Raw genomic sequence first — 17561 nt, 5'->3', positions numbered from 1 at the left:
GGGGAAAACCGCCTACTCAAGCCTCAGTAATGGTGGACGCCCCTTCCTCCACCAAGCTCGAGGGTCACAGGTCGACTTCAGACTGTTGTGCTGGCAGCGAGAATTTCAAGCTGTGGATCTTAGCTTGCTGAGCTCTGTTGGAGTGGGATCTGCTGAGCTAGACCACCTGGCTTCCTGGCTTCAACCCCTTTGCAGGGGAGTGAACAGTTCTGTCTCGCTGGCATTCCAGGTGCCACTGGGATGTGAAAAAAAAAAAAACTGCAGCTAGCTCAGTGTCTGCCCAAATGGCTGCCCAGTTTTGTGCTTGAAACCCAGGGCCCTGGTGACATAGGCACCCAAGGTAATCTCCTGGTCTGTGGATTGCGAAGACTGTGGGAAAAGTGTAGTATCTGGGCCGGAGTGCACCATTCCTCATGGCACAGTCCCTCATGGCTTCCCTTGGCTAGGGTAGGGAGTTTCCTGACCCCTTGTGCTACCCACGTGAGGCAGTGCCCCATCCTGCTTCTGCTCACCCGCTGTGGACTGCACCCACGGTCTAACCAGTCTAACCACCCACTGTCTAGTCATCTCAATGAGATGAGCTGGGTACCTCAGTTGGAAATGCAGAAATCACCCTCCTTCTGGGTTTATCTCACTAGGAGCTGCAAACTGGAGCTGTTCTTATTCGGCCATCCTGCCAGCCAACCCTCCATGCTCGTTTTTTGCCACTCTTGTATTCATTTTATACATCTAATTAGTTAACAAACATACTTGTACAAAATTACCTGCATACATCTTAAATAGTATTTCTGATTTATACGTGTAACCTTAGACATTGATGATAAGATAAAATGTTATTTATCTAAAACTAAAGTCCCATTTAATAATGGTTAGATTTCAAGTAATAGGGAAATATATTTCAAAATTTAGTGATCATAAATTATATTTGAATTATATTTTGTTTTTTGAGACAGGGTCTCGCTCTGTCATCCAGGTTGGAGTGCAGTGGCATGATCTCAGCTCACTGCAGCCTCCATTTCCGAGGCTCAAGCAGTCCTTCCAACTCAGCCTCCCAAGTAGCTGGGACTATAGGCATGAGCCACCATGCCCAGCTGCATTTTTTATTTTTTTTGTAGAGATGGGGTTCTGTCATGTTGCCCAGGCTGGTCTCGAGCTCCTGAAATTAAGTTATCCACCTGCTTCACCCTCCCAAAGTGCTGGGATTACACGCATGAGCCACCATGCCCAGCCTAAATCACATTTTTAACCATGTTTAAAATATATCTACATATGTATGCATATTATTTTTTCTCTTCTGAGAAAAAGTTTAAATATACTTTTCTCCTTATTACATTAAGAAACATAACATTTAAAAAGTGAATCAATGAAAAAGTTACCTATTTTGGTGTATTCATTTCTCTGACATATTTTTCCATTTCTTATTTCTTAGAGACACATATTTTTTTGTTCTTGGTTTACTTATTACATACAAAAGCCAGTCAAGACTTACATAATCGATCTCTTTATTGGAAAGCTTTTATTTAATTTCCACACCATTCTGTTAGGTAAGATCAACTTGGCAATAGAAGAGGCTAGAGTTGGCCTTTGCATATGTGGCTGGTGTATTGTGAAATAACGGATGCAGGTAGAAGTGAACTAACGGGGCTACACTAACCTGAAGGCGTAGATGTTGTGCACATGACCAAAGGATGCACTAAAGGTGAGAAGTGAGGAGACAAGATGAGCAGGACAGATAGGACAGGAATACAGCCATGACCCATGTCATAGATTTTAGTTTATGCAAGAGTCGCACAATGCCAGGAGAGTTAGAATACTGAGTTACATAGACTGATTAGTTCATATGTTGGTAAAATAAGAACACATAAATGATTTATATTCCTCATGTCCTATTGTACAGATCAATATTTGAAAAACCAGAATATTTCTTCTATAACATGTCTCTTATAAAGATCCACAGTCCCTGCTAAACAAGGATTAAGAAAAAGTTATTGTTACTGTTTTTTAATTACAAAGGTAATATAAATACATGAACATGTATTCCTGGAGTTCTTAACTCTTATTAATTACAATATATCTTAAAAAACAAAACCTGAATGAATACTTAGGAAACACTCATTTTGTAGTTAGTTTTAGCAGGGACATAAATACATTTTGCACATATTCCTCATTTACAAGTAACTGATAATTGAGAAGTTAGGATTTATGTCCAGAAAAAAATTAAACAGTTCCAAAACATTATAGTCAATATATGACTAATTTCAAACTAAATGATATAAAAATGTCAGTGACTTTAGAAGGAGGTATTTCAGTGGGCTGTAATGATTACAGAAGGCTTCTTTTAGGAGATAGGACCTAAGCAAGTGTAGGCACAATGTGTGGAATCCAAACAAACAAAAAATCATTCCTGGCTTTTTTGGTGAAAATTAAAATTTGGAACAACAGAAAATACCTTATGAGTTTCATTATCTAATAAAACAAATGTGGTCCTAATTTTAGTTGTAAAAAATAAAATCTGTCTTTGAAGTTTATGTTATTTAAATAGTTAAAGTTTTCTTGACTTTTTAGTGCTAACCAGTAATTTACTTAATTCTTAATGCCTACAGGGTTTTATAACATTAATCTTTGTATCAGAAAGAGCATGAAAATTGTACATATTTTTCTTTTTAAAAGAATTACTCATAAAGAGGACTTCAAAACAATCAATTATACTAAAGTCTAGTTTTCCGTATTCATAGAACAGTATAAGAAAAGCAGTGGACTTAATTTACTAAAGAACTGGGTTGATGTTAAACAACTTTAAGTATTTCTTTTTAATTTTTAAAAATTTTTAATTTTTGTGGGTACATAGTAGATGTATGTATATGGGATATATAAGATGTTTCGATACAAGGATACAATGCATAATAATCACATCAGGGTAAATGGGGATGAAACATTATTATTTGAAGAATAAATAATATCAATATGCTGAAAGTCTTCCAGAAATAAAAGAGGAGGTAATGCTTTATAGTTCCTTTTATGAGACATCATAATACCGATATCAACACTAGAAAAAGACATAGTAAGACATGAAATTACAGACTCATATCCATCATTAGCATAAGTGCAATAATTTTTAACAAGGTTTGGCAAATCAAATCCAGCAATATATGAAAAGAGTTATATCATCATAAACAAAAGGTAATGATCCTCCAAAATGTAAAGTATATATAACATTCAAGGCTATTTATCATAAATTTTTTCCCAAGGCTCATGTCTAGAATGGTATTTCCTGTGTTTTCTGCTAGGATTCTTACATTTTGAGATTAAATGTAATTAAAATTTTTAATCTATCTTTAGTTAATTTTTATATATGGTGAAAGGTAGGGGTTCAGTTTTGACCTTCCCTGTATGGCTAGGCAGCTATCCTAGCACCATTTATTGAATAAAGAGTCCTTTCTCCATTGCTTATTGTTGTCAACTTTGCTGACAATCAGATGCCTGTAGGTGTGCAGCTTTATCTCTGGGTTCTCTATCCCCTTCCATTGGTTTGTATGTCTGTTGTACCAACAACACCATGCTGTTTTGATTACTGTCGACTTATAGTTTGAAGTTATGTAATGATACCTCCAGCTTTGTTCTTCTTGCTTAGGGTTGCTTTGACTATTCAGGCTCTCTTTTGGTTCCATATGAATTTTAGAATACGTTTTTCTAATTCTTTGAAAAAATGACATTGGTAGTTTGGTAGGCATAGTGTTGAATCTGTAGTATGGCTGTTTTAATGATACTCATTCTTCCAATCCATGAACATGGTATGTGTTTCCATTTGTTTGTGTCATCTATGATTTCTTTCAGCAGTGGTTTATAGTTACCCTTGTAGAGATTTTTCACCAACTTAGATGTATTCCTAGATTTTTTTTGGAGGGGAAGGAGAACTATTATAAATGGGATTGCAGTTTTTATTTGGCTCAAAACTTGAATGTTATTGGTGTATAGAAATACTACTGATTTTTATGTATTGATTTTGTATCCTTAAACTTTACTGACATTGTTTATTAGTTCTAGGAGCCTTTTGGCAGAGCCTTTAGGGTTTTCTAGGTATAGAATCATATTGTCAGTAAAGATATGATAGTTAGGCTTCTCCTTTTCCTATTGAGTGCCTTTTATTTCATTCTCTTGCCTGAATGCTCTGGCTACAACTTCCAGTACTGTGTTAGATAGGAGCAGTAAGAGTGAGCATTCATGTCTTGTTCCAGTTCTCAAGTGGAATGCTTCCCATTCAGTAAGTCCTCAAAAGCAATTACAACAAAACCAAAAATTGACAGGTGGGACAAGATTAAACTAAGAGCTCCAGTACAGCGAAAGTAACTGTCAACAGAGTAAACAGAAAACCTACCGAATGGAAGAAAATATTCACAAACCGTGCATCCAACGAAGGCCTAATATCCAGACTCTATAAAGAACTTAAACAAATCAACAAAAAAAGCCCCATTTAAAAATGAGCAAGATACATGATCAAACATACAAAAAGAAGACATACAAGCAGTCAACAAACATGAAAAAATGCTCAGCATCACTAATCATCAGAAAAATGCAAATCAAAACCACAATGATGTACCATTTCATAGAATCAACCTAGGTGCCCATCAGTGGTGGACTGGATAAAGAAAATATGGTATATACACACCATGGAATACTGTGCAGCCATACAAAGAAATTAAATCATGTTCTTTGCAGCAATATCGATGCAGCTAGATGCCATTATCCTATGCACATTGAAGTCGGAACAGAAAACAAAATACCACATGTGGACATAAAGATGACAACAATAGACACTAGGTACTACTTAAGGAGGGAGAGAGAGCAGGAGACAAGGGCTTAAAAACTGTCTTTTGGGTACCATGCTCACTACTAGGGTGATGGAATCAATTGTATCCCAAACCTCAACGTCATGCAATATACCGAGGTAACAAACCTGCTTCCCCTGAATCTAAAATAAAAATTGAAATTATTTGTTAAAAAGAATATATATCAATGTAATATATCAACAGAATGCAGAAGAGAAAAATTGTCATAGATGTAGGAAAAGCATTTGAAAAGTCAACATCTATTCCTGATATTAAAAAAAAAAAACTCTCAGCAAACTACAAATTAAGTTGAACTCCCTCAGTATAAGTGGCATCTACAAAAAAAGTATAGCTAACATTTTAATTAATGGTGGCAGACAAAATGCTTTCCTTGTGGATCAAAAACAAGGTAAGGATGTTCTCACCACTTGTATCAAGCATTTGACTGGAGTTCTTAACCAGTTCATTTTGGCAAATAGAAGATCTTAAGATGTCTAACAAAAGGTACTAGAACTAATAAGTAAATTTAGCAAAGTCACAGGATACAAGATCAATATTCAAAATCAGTTATAATAACAAACATGTTAACATATATAAAACATTGGAAATTGAAATAAAATGATTTATTATAATTATTGGCCGGGCGCGGTGGCTCAAGCCTGTAATCCCAGCACTTTGGGAGGCCGAGACGGGCGGATCACAAGGTCAGGAGATCGAGACCATCCTGGCTAATACGGTGAAACCTCGTCTCTACTAAAAAGAATACAAAAAACTAGCCGGGCGACGAGGCGGGCGCCTTGTAGTCCCAGCTACTTGGGAGGCGGAGGCAGGAGAATGGCGTGAACCTGGGAGGCGGAGCTTGCAGTGAGCTGAGATCTGGCCACCGCATTCCAGCCTGGGCGACAGAGCCAGACTCCGTCTGAAAAAAAAAAAATAGTATCATAAATAGGAAGCACTTAGGGATATATTTTGAAAATATACAGAAGACTCATACAATAAAACCTACGACGTATTTCTGCCAAAAAATAAAAATAAATAAAGGGGGAATGGGGATGGTTAGTGGGTACAAAAAAATAGAAAGAAGGAATAATACCTAGTATTCAATGGCACAACAGGGTGACAATAGCCAAAATAATTGTACATTTTAAAATAACTAAAAGAGTGTAATTGGATTGTTTGTAATATAAAGGATAAATGCTGGAGGGGATGGATACCCCATTCTCCATGATGTGATTATCATGCATTGCATGCCTGGATCAAAATATCTCATGTACCCCCTAAATATATACATCAACTATGTACCCACAAAAATTAACATATAAATAGATTTTAAAATGCAGAGACACTGTGTTCGTGGATCTGAAGACCCAGCATTATTAAGGTGTTAGTTGTTTGTAAAGTGAGAAACGCAACAGAAGCCTAATTAAAATTCCAGCAGGCTTTTCTTTTTTTTGGTAGAAATTTAACCAGCTGATTTAAAAATGTCTGTGAGAATACATAGGGCCTAAGATAGCCAGAACAAATTGAAAAGGAACAAAGCTGGAAGATTTATACCATTTGACTTTGAGACTTACTCTAAAGCTACAGTAATCAAGACAGGATAGCACTGATGCAAAGACAGACAGATCAATGGAAGGAAATAGAGAATCCAGACCTTACAACTCAATAATAAAAAGATGAACTACACAAGTAGGCAAAAAATCTGAACAGATACTGCACCAAAGAAGATATACAAATGGCCAATCACTATATGAAAAAAATGTTCCACCTCATTACTCATTTGACAAATTCAATTTCAAACCACAATTAGATAACATTACATACTTACTATAATGGGAATAAATAGATTGTCAACACCAAGCATTGGTGAGGATGTGGAGCCATGGGAACACTTGTACCATGGTGGTAGAAATGCAAAATAGTATACCCACTTGGAAAACAGTTTTGTCAGTATTTTACAAGGTTAAACATATTTTTACCATATGTCCTAATAATTCCAAGCCTAGGTATTTGCCCAAGAGGAATGAAAAATAAGTCCACATTAAGACCTGTATATGAATATTCATAGCAGTTTTATTCATAATAGCCAAGGACTGAAAGTACCCCAAACGTACATCAACAGATAAATGGTTAAACTCATTATGATACATCATTATAGTGAAATACAACTCCACAATTTAAAAAGTGTGAACTACTGATATACACAGTAACATGTGTGGAACTTAAAAAAATGGTTATGTGAAGTGAAAGAAGCCAAACAGCAAAGACATACCACATGATTCCATTTATGTGACATTCTATAAAAGACAAAATTATAGGTACAGAAAACAGTTCAAGTTCACTTGCTACAGATGGCAGGAAAAAGTAAGAAAACATGTTGGGGTGAGGGAAGTGTTCTTGATTGTGATCGTGATTAGATGAAATATGCATTTGTCAAAATTAAACTACATTTTAAAGGGTTAATTTTATTATATGTAAATTGTGTCTCAATAAACCAGACTTTAAAAAAACCACAGTAGCATTTCATTACTTATGAAGTTCAGGCTCTATAACACTACCCACAAGGCCTTCGCTTCTCTGGCCTTCTTTACTTCTCACACTGAATTAGGAACCTACTTCAGGTTCCATGAATTGCTCCTATACCATGCTTATATTTTACTGTCATTTGCTACCACAAAGAAAGTTCACAGTAAATTATTGTTCAGTAGATGAACGCCTAATTCTGTACACCTTGTCTTTACTTACTCTCTGGAAACTATTAGCAGCCACACCAAACTGATGGCTTTTCCCAAACAACACAGTCACCTGTTTCTGTGACTTTGAGCAAGTTACTTAATATGTTTCAGGTTTTTTTTCTTTATGTATAGTGGGGGTAGTTGTGCTTAACTAATAAGATATCAAGTGAAGTAAGAATCAAATGAGATGATAACTGTAAAGCATTTAGCCTATTAAGTAATCAGTTCTCAATGTTTCTGGAACATAATATGTCATTTGCTTTTATCAGGATTTATTTATTTAAGTGGCATTTTAGCTGGATTTTGAAGGCTCTGGACAATTGTGAGGAAAATAGAGGACCTTTCACATCCTACCCAGGAACACACATGGGTCTTCTATCTAGGGGCTTTCCTTTAACAGTTAATTCCACGGGGAAGGGATGGTTTTCATCCAGTATTAATTCACTCTCCTCACCCTGCCTTCTCTTTTCAGTGCTTCTCTCCTTTCCATATCAAGTCCTTATATTTCAGTCTCAAGCTCCAAAATTATTATTTTGGTTTCTCTTTATTCTCCCTACTTCTCACCCAATCAAAATGATAGTTCCCATAGTGAATTAATCCCTAGTTAGGTCTGATTGTATTTTTATATAATTGTTCATATAATCAACTGACCCAAAGGCATGAATAATTGATAGATTTTATCCTTGAGGAAAGATTTCTATTTTAAGAGAATGACTTATCTTTTTTTTCTAATAGCTATACAGTGGGGGAAGTCTCTAGTGTCTTATTTTTCCATCTTCTTCTACACAAATAGAAAGTCTCAAAATAGCCTGCTACATATACCATCACTATGCCTCAGTGTTCAGATATTTGTAGTTTTACAACCTATGAAAATGAGTAAATTGGGTCATGCATCAAAAGAAGAGTTTGATTAGTAGCATATTAGGATAATATGGCAGACTACAAATCTAGATTATGAATATGTAGAATTGATATGAATTCTTACCACAATCTGGTATGGAGCTTCATAACTAAATAGCAAGATCTGCCATCTCTTTTTTCTCTCCTAAGGAGCATAAGCATGACCAATGTATCAATGTGTATCTTTCAGAAAAGGGAACTACCATTTTGAGGTACTTTTTAGTGACACCAGAAACTTCGTGACTTACTTTTGAGATTTTAGAGCCAGAGGAAATTACACCGAAGTATTAAATCTCCAATCAAAGTCTGTCTTCTTCACTAAATAAATCAGGATCTTAAAATCTAATCTTACAGTTTGGGCATACACTCTTTCCCCTAGTTTGTAGGAGACCTGAAGTAGTACACTCCCATTTTCTGATGACAAAAACTGAAATTAAGACATAGGGAAAATTATTTGTCCAAAATTATAATGCTACTGAACAACAGAACATAGATACAAACTAGTTCTGCCTTTTGTTCTCTACATATGATGAAAAATGAATTTGTCTGACATATCCTATTGCGTTTTCTGTTGATGTATTTGTTTTTTCATCAAGTGATAGAATTTGTTTATATTTAAAATGCAGGATCTCACAGTCTGAGGTCAAAGACATGCATTTAAATTATAACAAACTGCATAAAATCAGTTACTTCCAAGAACATCAGAACCTGCTTGTTGACATCTATTCCATTTGGAATAGGATACTTTGTTCTGTTAACTGACTTTTTTTTTTCTGTTATTCATGACAACTCTTATCTGTTATTAAACAGAAAAGAATAGAACTGGATAAACTATTTTCTTTTTCTGTTTCCTATGAAAAACTTACACTAGAAAATGAAGATCACTTCATTCACTTTCTGTGTTGTATAGATACTCGAAGTAGGAAATGTTCTATAACAGCTATTCTTAAGTTATCTGATGTTTTATTTACCTTCTTTTTCCATGTTAAATATACTGTACAGTTTTATAGCTTTAACAAAAATGACATTATCATTAAAATTCTATTTTTCTTAGCCTTCTTCCCATATAACATATTCATGCATTCATTCAGTCATTTATCCGTTTAGCTGTATACTGTTGGTGAATTCATACTTCATGGCAGGTGCCATGCAAATCATAGTGGACACTGAGATAAATAGATTCTGTACTTCATTTGCTGAATTTTACAGTTTTAGAAAGAAAAAGTTTACAGTTTTAAAAGAAAATAAGAGGAAAAAGCAAAGATAGTGTGATAAATAAATATCCAAAACATTTGAGAGATTGGGAGAGGTCTGTTAGCTCTATAGGGATGAGGGTGTGGCAGGGGTTATAAGAAGAAGAAATGGCATATATAAAGGCCCTGAAATAGCATGACTCATTAAAGGAAATACAAGGGTTGTTCAAGGATATAGAATAAATATGTTAAAGTGGCAGCAGAGAAGGTTGGAGAAGTAGACATCTCTATATTGTAATGTTTAACTGTTATATTGTAAATTGTGGGTAGCCATTGGAAACTTTAACTTTGGATAACACCAATGGAAAAGTGAAAAATGTAGAAGTAGACAGACATCGCTATATCATAATGAGTTTAACTATTATCTTGTAAATTATGGTTAGCTATTGGAGAAATTTAACTTTGGATAACACCAATGGAAAAATAAAAAATATATTAGAAGGATGGAAGATTTGAGGGAGGCAGAAAATTATATGGCTGTTGGAATCCAAATGAGAAAAGATTAAGATTTAAACAAAAGCATTATCACTGGAAAGAAGTAACAGATTAAAGTATATTATGGAAGTAAAATTTACAAACCTTGGTGGTTCAGAACGTTCACATTCTACATAGAGTACACTCATTGAGGCATCATGGGTCTTAAAAGTGTTAGGACTCCTTCAGGGCCAGCCCTGCCCACTATAAATTAGTGCCCCAAGCGGAAGGAATTCCCTCAGGGAATATGCCTAAAGTAACATGACTTTGGGATTTTAAACCTGCCACCAGAAATAAAGCAGAGAATCTAGCCTGGAGCTATCAGAATAAGCCAAGATCCTTAAGAGAGGCTGATATGTTTCTAGTGGACTCTTCTTGTTATCACCAGAAACAAAAGCAAACCATCTGTAGATAAATACTTAATGACTAAATATGTAAAACTGAAAGCCAATATGCGTGAGAATCACCAAGGGGAAAAAAAGAATTTAGATCTCAAAGGGCTGCAAAGGTTAGAATTGTGAAATAAAATAAAGCACAAAGTAGAATGAATAAAGAGACCATTAAAAATGAAGAAGAAGATTTGGAAAAATAAAAACTTGTAGAATTTTTAAAATACAAGTTAGAAAAAAGATGTTTATTGATGATTCATCAGATTAGACAAAGATGGAGGTAATTAGTTAATTGGATTTTTAAAATTTTTTATTTTTGTGCATACATGGTAGATGTATATATTTGTGGGATATGAGATGTTTTGATACAAGTGTGCAATACATAATAATCACATCATGGAAAATGGGGTATCCAGTGCCTCAGGCATTTATCCTTTATGTTACAAACAATACAATTATACTTTTAGTTATTTTTAAATATACAATTAAATTATTATAGACTGTAGTCACCTGGTTTTGCTATTCAATATTAGGTGTTATTCATTCTTTCTAATTAATTTTTTTTGTACTATTAACCACCCCTACCTTCTTTCCAACCCCCCAATACCCTTTCCAACCTCTTGTAACCATCTTTCTACTCTCTGTCTCTATGAGTTCAATTGTTTTGATTTTTAGATTTCACAAATGAGTGAGAACATGCTATGTTTGTCTTTTTCTGTGCCTGGCCTATTTCACTTAACATAATAACTTGCAGTTACATCCATGTTGTTGCAAATGACAAGGTCTCATTCTTTTTTATGGCTGAATATTACTCCATTGTGTACAAGTACTGCATTTTCTTTATCAGTTCATCTGTTGATGGACATTTAGGATGCTTCCAAATCTTGGCTACTGTTAATAGTGCTGCAACAGATATGGGAGTGTAGATACCTCTTCCATAGATCGATTTCCTTTCATTGGAGTTTATACCCAGCACTGCGATTACTAGATCAGATGGTAGATGTATTTTTACTTTTTTGAGGAACCTCCAAAGTGTTCTCCATACTGGGCTGTACTAAATTACATTCCCACAAACAGTGTATGAGGATTCCTTTTTCTCCACATCCTCGCCAGCATTTGATGTTGCTAAAGTTTAGATAAGCCATTTTAACTGGAGTGAGATGGCATTTCATTGTAGTTGTTTGTTTGTTTGTTTGTTTGTTTTGGGACAGAGTCTCACCAAGTCACCCAGGCCGTAGTGCAATGGCATGATCTCAGCTCACTGGAACCTCCAACTCCCAGGTTCAAGGAATTCTCCTGCCTCAGCCTCCCGAGTAGCTGGCATTACAGGCGTCCACCACCATGCCTGGCTAATTTTTCTATTTTTAATAGAGATGGGGTTTTACCCCGTTGGCCAGGCTAGTCTCGAACTCCTGACCTCAGGTGATCCACCCACCTCGGCCTCCCAAAGTGCTGGGATTACAGGTGTGGGCCACCATGCCCAGCCTTGTTGTAGTTTTGGTTTGCGTTTCTCTGATGATCAGTGATGTTGAAATGTTGAACACCTATTCATATGCCTGTTTGCCATTTGTATGTCTTCTTTTGAAAAATGTCTGTTCAAATTATTTGCCCATTTCTAATTGGATTATTAGATTTTTACCAATAGTGTTATTTGAGCTTCTTATATACTCTGGTTATTAATCCCTTGTCAGATAGGTAGTTTGCAAATATTTTCTCCAATTTATGGATTGTCTCTTCACTTTGTTGACTGTTTCCTTCGTTGTGAAGAAGTTTTTTAACTTGATGTGATCCCATGTGTCCATGTTTGCTTTGGTTGCCTGTGCTTTTGGGGTACTGCTCAAGAAATCATTGGCCTGACCAGTATCCTGGATATTTTCTCCAGTGTTTTCTTCTAGTAGTTTTATGGTTTGAGTTTATAGATTTAAATCTTTAATCCATTTTGATTTGATTTTTATATATGATGAGGGATTGGGGTCTAGTTTCATACTTCTGCATATGGATATCCAGTTTTCCCCACATACTATATATATATATATATATATATATATATATATATATATTTTTTTTTTTTTTTTTTTTTTTTTTGGAGAAGCAGCAAGATTTATTGCAAAGAGCAAAAGAACAAAGCTTCCACAGTGTGGAAGGGGACCCGAGTGGGTTGCCCTCCCACACCATTTATTAAAGAGATTATCTTTTCCGCACTGTATGTTCTTTGGCACCTTTGTCAAAAATGAGTTCACTGTAGGTGTGTGGATTTGTTTCTGAGTTCTCTATTCTGTTTGATTGGTCTATGTGTCTGTTTTTATGCCAGTAACGTGCTGTTTTGGTTACTATAGCTCTGTGATATAATTTGAAGTCAGGAGATTTCTCCAGTTTTGTTATTTTTACTTAGGATAGCTTTGGCTATTCTGGGCCTTTAGTGATTCCATATAAATTTGAGCATTGTTTTTTTCTATTTCTGTGAAGAATGTCATTGGTATTTTGATGGGTACTGCATTGAATCTGTAGATTGCTTTGGATAGTATGGTGATTTTAACACTGTTGATTCTTCCAATCCAGGAACATGGAATATCCTTCCATTTTTTGATGTTTTCTTTGATTTGTTTCATCGATGTATTATAAATTTCATTATCGAGATTTCACTTCTTAGGTTAGATAGGTTAGGTGTATTTAATATATTTTTAACTTACAGTATTTTTGACTTGTGATAGGTTTATTAGGACACAACTTCATCATAAGTCAGGAAACATCTATGTAGATTAATTACACATATATTAATGGCAAATAGTGCGTTAACCAAAAGTTTGAGAGGAACAGCTTGGCAATGGGTACATAAGGGCTTTGAAAAGCTCTAACGTATTTATGGAATTCTAAAAGGTCATTCACATGCCGGGGGTTATGTGTGTCCTCTGGACAGACTTAAGAAGGCCTTAAGCTTTCACCTTCTGCTGGCCTTGCGACAATATGGAAACAGGAAGTGGATGCTAAGGTATAGTTGAAACCTGCCTGGTTGATTATTGAAGGGCTGTCCCTACACAGAGTTCCTTAGGAAAATCTGGGTGGTTTTTTCTTTCCAGGAATTTAAGGAAATCTCTATTCAACTATTAGTTGACCACTAAGGTAATGAAATACAGACTTCAGTGACCACACATGACAAAGAATATAAACCATACAAAATTAGTTAAGAAAAATCACTCATCAGATAACGAAAACAACACCAACAAATCCTATGGAAGAGAGAGAATGAGATTTTAAGAGTTGCCATATTATAATACTCAAAACATTATTGCAAGGAGACAAATTAAAATGTATGACCCACACACAGCAAAAAACCAAATTGATAGAAACTCTGCTTGAGGATGCATTGACTAGAACTTTCTAAACACAGATATTAAATTTTTAAAATATGTTCCACTAGTCAAAGAGATGTGCTTATACACTACTGGTGGGGGTGTAAATTATTTCAGCTATTGTGGAAAGTAATGTGGCACTTCCTTAAAGAGCTTAAAACAGAATTACCATTTGACCCAGCAATGCCATTACTGGGTATATACCCAAAGGAATATAAATCGTTCTGCCATTAAGATACATGCATGCAAATGTTCATTGCGGCATCATTCACAATAGCAGAGACATGGAATCAACCTAAATGTCCATCAGTGGTAGACTGGGTTAAGAAAATATGGTACATATACACCAGCGAATATTATGAAGCCTTAAGAAAAATAATGAAACCATGTCCTTTGCAACAACATGGATAGAGCTGGACGCCATTATCCTAAGCAAATTAACACAGGAACAGAAAACCAATTACTGCATATTATCTCTTATAAGCGGGAACTAAACAATGAGAACACATGATACTAGGAGGTAAATAACAGACCCTGGGGCCTGCATGAGGGTAGAGGGTGGGATAAGGGAGAGGATCAGAAAATGTACCTACCAGCTGCTATGCTTATTAGTATAGTGGGTGACAAAATTATCTATACACCAAACCTGTGTGACATGCAGTTTGCCCATGTAACAAATATGCCCATGTACCCTTGAACCTAAAAGTTAAAAGAAATAACAAGGGAAAGAAAATGCGACACTAAAAAATATTTACTTAGTACAAAAGAAGGCAAGAAATGGAAGAAGAAATAAATAAGACATATAGAAAATAAGTAGAAAAATGACAGAAGTCCTTTCTTATCAATAAATTGGTGATTGCACTGAATGTAAGTGAAATGAACTTTCCAATTAAAACACTGAGATTTGAAGAGTGGATTTTATAAAAAGGATTCAACTGTAAGCTGTCTACAGGACACAGATTAATAGACACAAATAGGTTGACAGAAAAATGATTTTAAAACATATTCCATACAAATAGAACTCAAAAGAAGGGATGACTATGCTAATATCAGACAAACTGTATTTTAATACAAAAATCATTACAGTGACAAAGACATTATATGATGTTAATTATGCAAATCCATCAATAAGACATCATAGTTTTAAAAATTATATGCACTTAACAAGAGACCCCTAAAATACATTAAGCAAAAACAAACAGAACTAAAGGGAGAAATGAATAATTCAAATATGTTACTTGGAGACTTTAGTATCCCACTTTGAATAATGGATAAGAATGCCTAGACTGAAACAACAGTATACACCACCTAGACCTCCCAACCATCTATAGAATATATCATTTAACAGTAGCAGGCACATGTTCTTCACAAGTGCACATGAAATATTCTGTAGGACAGATCATATGTGGCCAAAAAACAATTCTCAATAAACTTAAAAAGGTTGAAAGCATACATTTTATCTTCTCCAACCACAATGGATTAGAATTTGAAATCAGTAAGAGAAGGAAATTTGAAAGATTCACAAATGTGTGGAAGTTAAACAGGAAACTCCTAAATAACCAATGGATTAAAGGATACATTACAAGAGAAATTATATAATACTTTGAAGAGAATGAAAAAAAAATCAAAACTCATAGGATGCATTTAAAGTAGGGCTCAGGGCCGGGCGCAGTGGCTCAAGCCTGTAATCCCAGCACTTTGGGAGGCCGAGACGGGCGGATCACGAGGTCAGGAGATCGAGACCATGCTGGCTAACAAAGTGAAACCCCGTCTCTACTAAAAAAATACAAAAAACTAGCCGGGGGAGGTGGCGGGCGTCTGTAGTCCCAGCTACTCGGGAGGCTGAGGCAGGAGAATGGTGTGAACCCGGGAGGCGGAGCTTGCAGTGAGCTGAGATCCGGCCACTGCACTCCAGTCTGGGCGACACAGTGAGACTCCGTCTCAAAAATAATAATAATAATAATAAAGTAGGGCTCAGAAGGAAATTCATAGCTGTAAGTAACTACTTTTAAAAAGGGGAAATAAGAAAACATTAACATAACCTCCCACCCTCCCAACGGGACAAACTAGAATAAGAGGAGGAAATTATTTCCAAAACAGACTGAAGGAAAGAAAAAATAGCAATTAAAGTATAATTAAAGCAGAAAATTTGAAAGTAATAGGGATTAATAAAACCGAAAGTTGATCCTTTAAAAAGACCAACAAAATTGAAAAAACTTTAGCTACAATAAAAAGAAAGAAGACTCAAATTACTAAAATCAGGAATGAAAGTAGGAACATTATTAATGACCTTAATGAAAGAATAAAGATTATAAGAGAATACTTACTATAAACCATTATGTGTCAATACTAGAAAACCTATATGAAATGGAAAATTTTCTGGAAATATAACTAACACTAAACTAAAAGTGACTGAATATGAAATAGAAAATCTGAATATTGCTGTAACAGTAAGGAGTTTAAGTTAGTAATTTAGCAAAACTTCCAACAAAGAAAAATTGATTACCAGATGTTTTCCCTGTTAGTGCTATCAAACATTTGAGACTGAAGAGAGTCAACAGCAGTCCTTCTCAAACTCTCCCAAAACGTAGAAGAGGATGAAACACTAACTCGTTTTATGAGGCGAGTATTACCCTGAATGATACCAAACCCAGATAAAGCCGTCTGAAAAGTAACAAACCAGTGTCTACAATGCTATTAAATAAAGGTTAATAAAACTACAAATCTTATGACTATGGATGCAAAATCCTGAACAAAATACTGGCAGATCTACTTCAGCAATACATAAGAAAGGATTATATACCCTGATTAAATGGGATTTATTCCAGGAATTTATAGTTGGTTTAACACGTGAAAATCAGTCAACATAATACACTATATTGCTGAAGTGACTGGGAGATACCTTAATAGATACAAAAATCATTTGGCAAAATTTAATACTGCTTAATGATAAAAATACTCAACATATTAGGAGTGGAAGGAAGCTTTTTCAATCTGATAAGTGAGATTTGCAAAACAAAACAACCCCACAATGAAGTCATGCTTATTTATGAAAGACTGAATGTATTCACCCTAAGGGAAGAAGACAACAATGCCCACTAATACTAGTTCTACTCAACATTATACTGGAGGTTCTAGCTAGGGCAGTTAATTAAGAAAACAAAATAAAAACTGTCTAAGTTGAAAATGAAGAAACTCTCTATTTGTAGAAGATAGGACTTATAGCAAACCTTAAACTACCAAAAAAAGGATCTGTTAGCGCTAATAAACAGGTTCAGCAAAATGGCAGGATATGAGATCAATATACAAAGATCAATTGCATTTCTATACACTAGCAATGAACCATCTGAAAATAAAATTAAGAAAACGGTTCCATTAACAATAAAGTCAAAAATAATAAAATATAATAATAATATTAAGTAATGCTCAACATCAGTAGTCATTATGGAAATGCAAATCAAAACTACTATGAGATACCACTGGATAACCATTTGGATAGGCACTGTAGTACTCTATTCTTACATTGCTGTAAAGAAATACCTGAGACTGGGTAATTTATAAAGAAAAGAGTCTTCTGCAGGCTGTAAAGGAAGCATGATGCTGACATCTGCTTGGCTTCTGGGAGGCCTCAGGA

General features: G+C 35.1%; 1 protein-coding gene across 8 annotated transcripts in view; it reads left to right on the top strand.

Annotated features, from left to right (window-relative positions):
* Nucleotides 1-17561, top strand: part of NBEA (neurobeachin) — a 786519-nt gene that overhangs the window by 401572 nt on the left and 367386 nt on the right. The window lies entirely within an intron of this gene.

This window comes from Trachypithecus francoisi, unplaced genomic scaffold (genome assembly GCF_009764315.1).
Source record: "Trachypithecus francoisi isolate TF-2019V2 unplaced genomic scaffold, Tfra_2.0 Contig01461, whole genome shotgun sequence".
In the NCBI taxonomy this organism is placed as follows: domain Eukaryota; kingdom Metazoa; phylum Chordata; class Mammalia; order Primates; family Cercopithecidae; genus Trachypithecus; species Trachypithecus francoisi.
Note: the sequence above shows the minus strand (reverse complement) of the source record. Positions and strands in the feature narration are given on the sequence as shown.